General features: G+C 37.1%; 1 protein-coding gene across 2 annotated transcripts in view; it reads right to left on the bottom strand.

The window, feature by feature from the left end:
- LOC143297341 (THO complex subunit 3-like) overlaps positions 1-12,235 on the bottom strand; it is a 76,268-nt gene that overhangs the window by 46,763 nt on the left and 17,270 nt on the right. The window lies entirely within an intron of this gene.

Here is a 12,235-nt window from a genome sequence, read left to right as displayed (position 1 = left end):
TACTCCCACGAAAAAAGATAATAATAATAGATAAAATGAAACAAACAAGACAGTTCATAATTAGATAAATAAATGAATAAACAAAAGTAAAATGATAAATGTGTAACTAACAAACTAAAGATAAAACAAACAGATGAGTAAGTGAATTTATAAATTCATAAAGAGAAAAAGCAAACAAACAAACAAAATAAATCAATGTTTTTAGAACCCAGACAATGGCTTGTCGTCACTTCCGATCACACAAGAGCCTTGATGACTGTCCGTTTCCATTTTACATACAAATACTTAATAAAGTTGAATATTGTAATTTCTTCAGTAAAATATTTTTTTAAAGCGCATGGTTCACCATACTTCAACACCACATTTTGCGAAGGCAACATGTGAACCTTTCTTCAACGCCACTTTCGTGCTGTCTATCTAGATACAAATTAGGAACAAGATAACTGTTATAACAGTTCAGTAACTGATTCAATTGACAGTTATAAGTATGTTTATTATTCTGGAACCACTAATTGCCAACAAATTAAGGTAAAATATTCACTACGGCCAGGGAAGTACGAAACAGGTTTCACTGCACGGAGTGAGAAAGCACAGGGAGGAATCAGGCCTGCCTGCAGCGCCCGACTTGACAAGGCGCGAATGACAAGCAGCAGAAGCAAAAAAGTATGGTGTGCTTTTTCTTCCATCTCAACCTATTTATTTTTCTTTATTTAATTTTCCTGATCTTATCCGACGTTTGATCATCTTCGATTTTTTACGGGTGATAGAGTGAAAAATTCTGAACACGTAGAGCTAAAAAAACCTTTTCTTGCAATTTTTTTTAGGTTCGGCCACTTTTTCTCACAGAATTACTAGACAAAGAATAAATTATGATAAGACTTGAACCAGATCTTTCCCGAAGGATGTTGGGAGTAACATCAAAATGATTCAACTCTCTACATAAATGTGACAGAAAAAAAGATGTTTCACAATGCTTTATCCTCATGTAAGGAGCATGAAAACTAGACCAAATAGTTTTGATGTTTGTTGTGATGCAACCTTTTCTGTCACATTTATTTAGAATTTTCTTCACTTCACCCTTGCTCATTTGTTCATCTGTTTTCAGCATCCTTTTGCATGTAAGACTGCACTGAAAATACATTCCCAGTTTCATAGAAGACACTGAACATGAAAGTATTATTTTAAAAACAGAGTGAAAGAAAAGAACAAATCAACCAGCCAGGTAAACACACACACACACACACACACACACACACACACACACACACACTCACTCAGTTGCCCACTCACTCACTTATACATATACACATTCTTTTTAAACCAGTACTAACTGTGTCATCACCTTCATCATCTATTGTTGATGTCTTCACCAACACCACTGTCATTATATTATGATCATCGTTGTTGTCACCCCCCATTTCTTGTTTCTTTTTATCTCTCTCATTTTTCTCTTCGATTTGCACAGGGAAAAGACACAAACTCTGATGACAAAGGAAATACTTTTTATTAAAATAAGGGTGACTTCCCACAATTTCTTGCAATTGAGAGAAAACGTGGGAGGGGAACGACCATGATTTCTCGCAATCCCACGATTTTTCACACTTCGAGAGAAATCGTGGGGGAGAAATCGTGGGCTTACAGGAAACATAAATATTAATAATCATAAAGGAATTTCTTTATCCAATGTTACTGGAAAATATTTAGTTTTATTATTTATAACTGGTTACAAAAATGGATAAAGCAAAATAATGTAACAAGCAAACATCAAGCGGGTTTTAAGAAAGACTATTCTACCATCAATCACATACTAACATTAATGGCAGGTATTCAGAAACAATTTGCTAATGATTACAAACTTTACGCAGCATTCGCTGATTTTGAAAAAGCTTTCGAATCCATTTCAAGGAAATCAATGTGGCCAATATTAAGAAAAACTGGGATAGAGGGTTAATTATTTCATTGTATTAAAAGCATGTATAAAGAAGTGAAAGCAAAGGCTAGAAGTGGAGCTAAATTCAGTGATTACATATACTGCACAGAGGGAGTAAAGCATGGAGATGTGTGTAGTCCAGTATTGTTATCTTTTTTTATGAACGAGATAGTGCTATATATTATCAGAAGTGGCTAACATGGTGTGCTTTTTTCTGGATTCTTTGTGGAGTTATCTATACTGCTTTCTGCAGATGATAGTGTTATTATCTGAAACTGCCACTGGACTACAGACTCAGTTAAACAATCTGTATAATGCAGCTAAGTAAATTCAACTAAAAGTAAACATTTTATGATAATAATAATAGATAGTACTTATAAGGCACATACTCTCCATGTAATGGGCTCTAAGTGCCGTTCATGAATCAACACATACAATAGTGCATAATAACATACCTGTACACATGAAAATACAACACACATATATATGTATGAGTGTGTGTGTGTGTGTGTGTGTGTGTGTGTGTGTGTGTGTGTGTGTGTGTGTGTATCAAAACACCAATAAAATACTACAAATTGCAGGTATGATGAACAATCACACACACACACACACACAAAGACAAAAATACCCGACATATGCACACACACACACACATGTGCCTGTACACCCACAACCATCCACCCACAGATATACACACAGTACATGATAACTTCTGTAGAGGGGTAAAGTGAGGTGGGTAGGAGGAGGAAGAATGAAGATAATTAGCCATCACACCCAAAGGCCTGTTTGAATAGATGTCTTTTCAAGATTGTTTTGAAAGAGGACAGTGCTGGTAAGTGATGGAGATCCAGAGGAAGAGAATTCCGAACAGAATGTGCTTGATACTGAAAGGCCCTTCGGCTAAATGTCTTTGAAGAGGTTTTGGGGACTCCAAGAAGCTTTTCAGCAGAAGACCGGAGAGAACGGGAAGGGATGTAAGTATAAAGGACAGTAGACAAGTAAGGGAGAGATCCTTCAAAGTGGCAACAGAAAAGGCCAATATGGCAAGTTTGTATTGAATTCTGAACTGGATGGGTAACCAATGAAGTTGATGCAAAAGTGGGGTAACATGATCCTTTTTTTTTTTTTTTGACTTTCTGAGAATGATTCTTGCAGCATTGTTTCAAAATGATCTGAAGGCGTGACATTAACTCAGAAGGCAGACAAGCAAGTAGTGAATTGCAGTAGTCAATGCGACCTGGGATCAAGGAAGAAACAAGCGGAGTGGTTGCTTCAATAGTTAGATATGGTCAAATGATACATGTTAAAAACATTAAGAGTAAAATTAAGGGTTCCTGAAAAAAAGTGTTTCTTGATTTTTTGCTTATGAAGGTTTGAGGTAAGACGATCGCATATGCAATGATGAAAAGAAAGGAAAGGGAAAAGGAAGAAAATTGTATGCAATGTAAAATCAAGCTAATTGAAAAAAAAAAAAAAAAAAAAAAAGAGAGAGAGAGAATAAGACAGAAAATGATGTAAATACACTAAATGATCTTAGCATGAGACTAACTGCAGTAAGAGAGGAGAAAATGCAAGGAGTCTTATTGAGATCAAGAGCAAGATAGGTAGAAGATGGAAAGAAAGTTACAAAATATTTTTGCAATCTCAAAGAAAGAAATTATGTCAGTAAACATATGTCTGAACTAATTGTCACTCAAAGGAGAAATAACTATTGAAGAAGCAGGGTACGCTCTAAAAGATATGCAAAAAGGCAAAAGCCCAGGTACTGATGGTTTTACTTCAGAATTTTTCAAGGTTTTTTGGAGACAGCTAAGTGCATTTGTCATCAGAGCCCTAAATGAATCTTTCAGGAGGGGAGAATTATCAAATACGCAAAAAGAAGGAATAATAATTTGCATAGGAGAAAAACCTAAGGAGTACATAAAAAACTGGAGACCAATATCCTTGCTAAATGTTATCTATAAAATAGGCTCCTCATGTATAGCTAATCGTATTAAAAATGTTCTTCCAAAACTTATTAGTGAAGATCAAACTGGTTTTCTTACAAACTGATATATTGGAGACAATATAAGACTGCTTTACGATCTCATGAATTATCTACAAGCTAGAAAACTTCCGGGGATGCTGATTTGTATAGATTTTGAGAAAGCTTTCGACTCTCTTGACTGGCAGTTTATGCTAAAAGTATTAAAATCATCTGGCTTTGGTAAAGATATATGTCGATGGATCACGACTTTTTATAATATTAAATCTATACAGTTGTAGTTAATGGACAGACCTCACCTTGGTTTAGAATACTAAAAGGATGTAGACAAGGAGACCCCATTTCCCCTTATTTATTTATTCTATCTGTAGAAGTTTTAGCAATTATGATTAGAGAAAACAAAAATATCAAAGGAATACACATTAATGATGTAGAACACAAGCTGTCGCAGTTTGCAGATGATACACAGTTAATAAATGAAGGGGACAGATTATCTTTTGAAAGTTCTATGGAAACTCTAGATTTATTTGGAAAAGTGTCCGGTTTGTTTATAAATGTTGAAAAAACAAAAACAGTTTGGCTAGGGAGTAGATTACATTCAAATATAAGATATATGCCCCACCTGAAAATGGATTGGAATCCATCACAGTTTAAGATACTAGGTATTTGGTTCACCCCAGACCTTTCACAGTGTGTTGAACTGAACTATAGTGAAAAATTCAAAGAGATAAAATCCCCTTTTAATGTCTGGATCAAGAAAAATATTACACCTATACGAGCTATAGGCAGAGCAGCAGTATTAAAATCATTAATTCTCTCGAAGCTGATATATCTCTGGATATTGTTACCTAACCCACCAACTAAATATACTGACCTTCTTCAAAAACAGTGTTTTCGATTCATATGGGGTGGTAAACAAGACAGGATAGCAAGGAGAACAGTAATAAAAAGTATAAGAGAGGGAGGAACAGGAATACCTTCTATTAAGCATCTGATAATGGCCCTCAAACTAATGTGGATTAGAAAACTGAAATTTAGTAATCACAAGTGGTGATCCATAATAGAATATATGTGCCCTCTAGTTAAAGAACTTGATAAATACGGTTGTGATATACCAGTTAAACAAATAAATTTCTGGAATGACACCTTCCAAGCTTATAAAATGTTTTGAGAAAAAGTCCATATTGGTAATTCTGAAGACCTCTTAGCTGAAAATATTTTCTGTAATGAGTTTATCAAAATGAATAGAAAAATAATATTCTATAAGGGATGGATGAACAAAGGTGTATATCACATTGCAGATTTAGTCAGTGGAAAAGGAGCATTCATTTCCTATGAAGATTTCAAGAGTAAATTTAACATCAAAACAAACTTTTTAGAATTCTCTTGTTGTGTACAAGCAGTCAAAAAGTTTATTTGTAAAAATAGTATTGATCTGAATAGCAATGAGTCAAATAAAATACAAAAAGCTCTTAACATAATCCAGACTGTAGGGAAAGGGTCAAAACTTTATTATGACACTTATTGCAGATAACAAACAACCAAATTGCTGTGAAAAATGGAACAAAGAAATAACCAATCTTAAGTGGAAAAATACATTTGAGACAATACAAAGTATAAAAGAAAGTAAACTGAAATGGTTTCAATTTAGAACAGTTAATAGAATACTGGCAACAAATATAATTCTTGAAAAAATTAGTATCATTGAAAACAACGAATGTACATTTTGTAAAACTGAAAAGGGTAAAACTGAAAAGGAAACAATCAGCCACTTGTTTGTCACATGGAGTATAACGTCTGCCTTCTGGAAAGATACAGAACATTTCTTAAATGACAATTGCACAAACACACATAACCTGGTATTGTCAAAAGAATCTTTATTATTTTGCACCGACTGTAAGTTCAAAAGAGATGATGTTCTCATCTACATAATAATATCTGCAAAGTTCTTTTTGTACAAATGCGAAGTTGAAAATCCTTATCCCCTGTTTTCAGTTTTTAGAAAATATTTTAAAATGAGATACAAACTGAAGAATACATTGCAAAAACAAACATGCTGTACAGAGATTTTACCTTTTACCTGAGTGGCCAAGATGTGACTGTCAGTGAGTGATGCCGGCTGTACAGATGTTAGCAGACAACAGAACATGACCGAATTAGTAGCAGGACAGTGTGAGCGATATTCTTGGCACTCAGCCAACGCGGTCTGATGAGAACTGGATCAAGTGACCATGTGAGAGGGGTGAAGAGGAGGGGGGTGGAGACTGAGGGGGCGCCTTGGCCTCACATCCATCTTATCACTTGGAGAAGTCACAATGTATTGTGGATCTATCTCTTTAAAAAAAAATATATATTGTGGTTGTTCTAGTATGATTTTGTGTTTGCAGATATCCATTTGTCCAGAAAATATATTTTTGTGCAAATTACCTGACTAATGTTTGTAATGAACAAGTTGAAAATGTGACAAAAAACAAAACACTGATTTCAAAACAACAGCATGTCACTAAAAATATATAAAATGGGAAAACAGCATGTGTTTTGTATTCTTTATTCACTTACCTTTCAGAAAATATATACTTTTATGGGTCTTTCTCCAATAACAAAGAGCACAGAATTTTTGGAAAATTTATACCCGTTATTTGTGAAAAAACCCTGGCAAATAGATTTCACTTAAATTTTATTTTCCTGGCAGCGAAAGGGTTAAAGAGACATATATAATGCATTGTGACCTCTCCAAGTGATAATATGGATGTGAGGCCACGCCCCCTCGGTCTCCACCCCCATCTTCTTCACCCCTCTCACACAATCACTTTATCCAGTTCTCATCAGACTGCATTGGCTGAGTGCCAAAAAAATCGCTCACACTGTGTCCTGCTAATAATTTGGTCATTTACTGTCGTCTGCTACATCTGCACAGCCGGCATCACTTACTGATAGTCATATATTGGCCACTCTCTTGATTGCTCCCTTTATTTTCTATCAAATCATCCTATAAATGTTCATCACTGTCTTCTCCTTCGAATTTAGGCTTCAATTCTTTCTAGGCATCAGCTAAAGAAAGCAATCTTGGTTGATTTTGTTCACCACAATCACATGTCTTGAGCACAGCATCAGTCCGACATTTTGTTGAGCGAGTGAAGAGAGGAGTCAGGCAAACACTGCCGCCAGTAACCCAACCAAAACGTTCAAATAAAGGACTGCCTCATGATGTAGATGTTGTTTCTAGCTATGAATAGAATCTAGAAAGATTCCCCAATCTACAGCAACTAGTATTTTTGTCAACGAACTGAATGCAAACCAGGGAAAAGTCAGAATATTTCGATGACAAGTTATCTCGTCATTGTTGCAGCAAAGCGTACATGCCTGCGCTGACAAGTTATCTCATCATATAGGCGGTGTAGGGGTTAACTCTTTCACCACCATAGGCGACTTTAGTTGACAAGACACTGCACCACCATAGGCGACTTGAGTCAACATCAAGGTTCATGTTAACAAGAGCATTTTTGACCCACTTGTGTAAACAAAGTGAGTCTATGTTTTAACCCGGTGTTCGGTTGTCTGTGTGTGTGTGTGTGTGTCTGTGTGTCCGTGGTAAACTTTAACACTGACATTTTCTCTGCAAATACTTTGTCAGTTGACACCAAATTAGGCATAAAAGTAGGAAAAATTCAGTTCTTTCCAGTCATCTTGTTTAAAACAATATTGCACCTCTGGGATTGGGGGAAAAAAAAAAAATGAAGCCTAATTATATGCAAACTGCATTTACTGTTATATTTATATTTTTTGTATTCTCTAAACTTGGCTCTTTGATCTGATATTCTGACCCAACAACAAGAGCAGTCATTATTATCATTTTTTTGTTCAAGCAGGAACTTCTTTTGCTAAACATGGAAGTTTTATTTATTTTGCAAATGTTTTGGTGCAGATAGTAAAAAAGGGAAATTACTCTGTAATTAATGCTAGGGGACTTAATTTGCTTTAAACTGATCTTTCTCATCTTAAACATTACATTTTGAAATTATACTCAATACATAAAAAGCTTGGATTTTTTTTAAAAGTGTATCACAAGTGAGTCTTGAAGGCCTTGCCTCTCTTGTTCACATTGTAACAAGCCTTGACAGTTGCAGCCAGTTTCCCCCTATCGATTGAACAATGACTAACCTTTGCTCTCTGACCCAGATTTAAGGAACAAGTCCATCATGTTGTTTTGACATGAACCGAAGCCTGTGACTGAGAGCATCCTATCTAAAATGTGTAGAAGGGATGTGTTCTGTCCCCACTTTTGTACTCACTATTCACTCATGACTGTGCAACTCAAAATGGTCAAGTTTGCCGATGATACTAATCTAGAAGGGCTGATTACGAACAGTGATGAGTCAAAATATAGGAAAGAAGTACTAGAACTTGTCAGCTGGAGTGATCAATACAACTTAGAAATCAACATATCAAAAACAAAATAATTAATTTTAGATTTCAGGAGGACCAGATCTGCCCCCTTACAGCTTGTCATTAAAGACAAGCAAGTAGAGATCAGCGAATTTAAATTTTTCGGACTGATCATTTCCAATGATTTGATATGGGAGAAAAATACAGAAAAAAAATTCTGAAGAAAGCACAACAGCGCCTGCACTTTCTTCGGTGCCTCAACAAGTTCGGAATTAAAAAAGAAATCATGGTTGATTTCTACCCAGCAGTCACTGAAAGTGTGTTAACCTTCGCTGTCACCGTTTGGTATGGAAATATTTCCAAGGCAGAAGTCCAGCCCTGAACAGAATCGTTAAAACTGCCTCCAAGATTACTGAGGTTGATCTACCTTTTCTAGATGGCATATATCACAAGCGGCAACTCAAAAAGCAAAACCAATCAGCCAGGACAAATCACATCCAGCTTTTGGGATTTTCAAGATGCTCCCCTCTGGTCGACAGTACAGAAGTATAAGGATGAAAACCAATTGCTTCGCCAATAGCTTTTTCCCCGAAGCAGTCAATGCCCTGTCTCTCGAACAAATCCAGTATGATTAAATAGAATAGTGCAATCAACAACCATTTACCTGAAGGTCTAGTGATCAGCCCCATCCGCATGTAGTATGCAGCTCCTGTTCAAATGTGTATGTATGTGTGTGTGTGTATGAGAGAGAGAGAGACACAGAGAGAGAGAGAGAGAGAGAGAGAGAGAGTGTGTGTGTGTGTGTGTGTGTGTGTGTGTGTGTGTGTGTGTGTGTGTGTGTGTGTGTGTGTGTGTGTGTGTGTGTGTTCTTGTATTGATATGCACATGTATGTATCTTAAATTCTACTGTATTTGTGTTTGTGTATGGTTTCAATTTATGTTTGTACCTTTTTATAAACTATAAACCTCAGTATGCACACTAGGTAGTAAATCTGATACACATAGTAAATTGTGAACTTTGTTGCATCAATGCTATCCATCAGTACCTTTCTGTCAAAACTACTGAAACTATTATTTCTGCTTTTGTGCTGTCATGAATCGACTACTGTAATTCTCTTCTCATAGGCTGTGACAATAATCTTCTCCAGCGAATTCAAAAACTTCAAAACAATGCTGCCCGTCTGACTCTCAGAGTCCAACATACTGATCACATTTCTCCCCAACTCTGCACTCTACATTGGCTCCCCATTGTAGCAAGAATTAAATACAAAGTTGCATGTCTCTGCTATTCTGCTTTCCATTCCACAGGACCTACTATCTTCTGAACTTATCAGTGTTTACACTCCCTCATGAAATCTCCGCTCTTCTTCTACCTGTTACCTTTTGAAACTTCCTCGTGTCAATACAAGAACCTATGGTGAACATTCTTTCTTCTTTGCTGCTCCTCACATCTGGAACAACCTTCCTCATCATATCTGTGCATCAGCCTCGGTCTTTTCCCAGTGTGTCTCACATCTTCTCCCCACAATCACCAATATTGTCAACTCATCCCTTCTCACTGGAACGTTTCCATCCACTTTCAAAACTGCAATCGTCCGGTCTGTTCTGAAGAAACCCAACCTTGACACAAACATTTTGAAAAACTATCGACCAGTTTCTAATCTTCCATTCATGTCCAAACTCCTTGAAAAAGCTGTCCTCAAGCAGCTCAACAACCACCTTTGTTTCAACAATCTCATCCACCCATTTCAGTCTGCCTATCGCGCTGACCACAGCACCGAAACCACTCTCCTCCACATTCTGAACAATCTACTGATAGCGTACGACTCAGGAAAAATTTCCCTTCTTACTCTTCTCGACTTCAGCCGCCTTTGACATGATAGACCATTCAATCCTTCTTTCCCGTCTTCATTTTACATTTGGTATCAATGGCACTGTTCTAAACTGGTTCAAATCTTATCTCACTGATCGATTCCAGTTTGTCATTGTTGATCATTTCCAATCTGAACCCGTTAAAATCGAACATGGAGTCCCACAGGGATCTGTTTTAGGCCCAGCGCTCTTCACACTGTACACTGCTCCTCTCGCTGAAATTATCAACCGTCATAATATCAGTCATCATTCTTATGCTGATGACACTCAACTCCAGAAGAGTGATACCCCTGAAAAATTGTTGCCGCTCTTGCAAGAAACATCCAACTACTTCCTGGACATTCAAAACTGGATGACTCAAAATAAGTTACAATTGAACGCGGACAAAACTGAAGCAATGATCATAGGAACTAAACAAAAACTGTCTTCCATCACAATTGACACAATCAAACTTGGCAGTACATCCATCCCTCTTTCCACATCAGTCAGCAACCTCGGTGTTGTCCTTGACAATACACTGTCCATGCAAAAGTTTATCAGTCAGACATGTCAGTCCTGCTACTGTCAACTGCGGCGCATCAGTGCTGTCCGGAAATATCTGTCCACTGACGCAACATCTAGACTTGTCGTTTCTCTCATTCTCTCTCACCTTGACTACTGTAACTCTCTACTGTCTGGTTTGCCTGCTTCATCCATTCAGTCCCTTCAGCACATACAAAACTCTGCTGCCCGACTCGTCCTCAGAAAGAAAAGATCTGAGCACATCACTCCTCTTTTGCAACATCTCCACTGGCTCCCTGTCTCACACCGAATAAAGTACAAGATCAGCACTCTATGTTATAGATGCATTAACAAAAATTCCCCTTCCTATCTCTGTGACTGCCTTCACCTCTACACTCCATCTCGCTCACTACGATCGGCTTCAGATCCACTCTGTTTACGCATACCCAGATTAAAACACTCGACTGTTGGCCGCCGTTCTTTCTCTGTCTCTGGACCTTACGATTGGAATGAACTTCCTCTTTCGCTTCATCAAGTCTCCACATTCAGCTCTTTCAAGTCTGGCCTTAAAACCCACCTCTTCCCAAAATAGCCTTCCTTGCCTGCCCTTGTCCTTGTCTGTAGTTTCTACAGTTTTAGAGTTATGCATGCGTGTGAATGACTGGTGCGAAAGCACTTTGATTTGTCTCTGCACAAGATTCAGCGCTATATAAATACCGTTATTATTATTATTATTATTATCTGATTCTATCTCTGCTTTTCACTCATCACTAAAAAACAAAGTGAGTCTATGTTGTAACCCATTGTTCGGTTGTCTGTGTGTGTCTGTGTGTGTGTGTCTGTGGTAAACTTTAACACTGCCATTTTCTCTGGAAATACTCTGTCCGTCAATACCAACTTTGGCTAAAAAATAGTAGGGAAAAAATTTTCTCAGTCATACCATTAACTGGTTGTAAGTCTCCCAAATTAAGCCGTGTTTCCCATATCATTAGCAGTTTATTTCGTTGAGGTTATTTCCGGGATTCCGAAAACACCAGAAAACTGCATCTCAGTTGCAGTAGTCTTGGCAACGCTTTGTAAAAAGGCGGCGTGACCTCGTTTTTCTTGTTCGCAATTAAATGGAAAGAAATACAAATTCTGGACAGATCACATATAGTGACACAGACTACATCATCGACGTGTTTACTGCATATGAATATTCTAAAGTGGATACTCGATTGAATAGAATAAACATAAAAGAGAAATTGAATCGACCATGTCGTACTTTCCCGGTGAGTGTAACTACGCTTGTCCTTTATCTATCTAGATCCAGAGAAAACAGCTAAATGTTGCAGTGTGATTGCAGCGATGGCAACGTATCCTTTATTGCAGACTTTAAAGAAATCTTAAATGCCTGAGATACACCAAAATAACATGATTCAAACAGCGTTATCACTTCAATTTCTGAAATCAATTTATCGTCCTTAAAAAAGCATGCTTATAATAAATTTATATATCAATTTTTTAACGTCATAGTTAGATCCGCAAAAGCGCAGTGACAAAGACAATTTCTTCCCGCCTGA

Source organism: Babylonia areolata, chromosome 2 (assembly GCF_041734735.1).
Source record: "Babylonia areolata isolate BAREFJ2019XMU chromosome 2, ASM4173473v1, whole genome shotgun sequence".
Lineage (NCBI taxonomy): Eukaryota > Metazoa > Mollusca > Gastropoda > Neogastropoda > Buccinidae > Babylonia > Babylonia areolata.
Note: the sequence above shows the minus strand (reverse complement) of the source record. Positions and strands in the feature narration are given on the sequence as shown.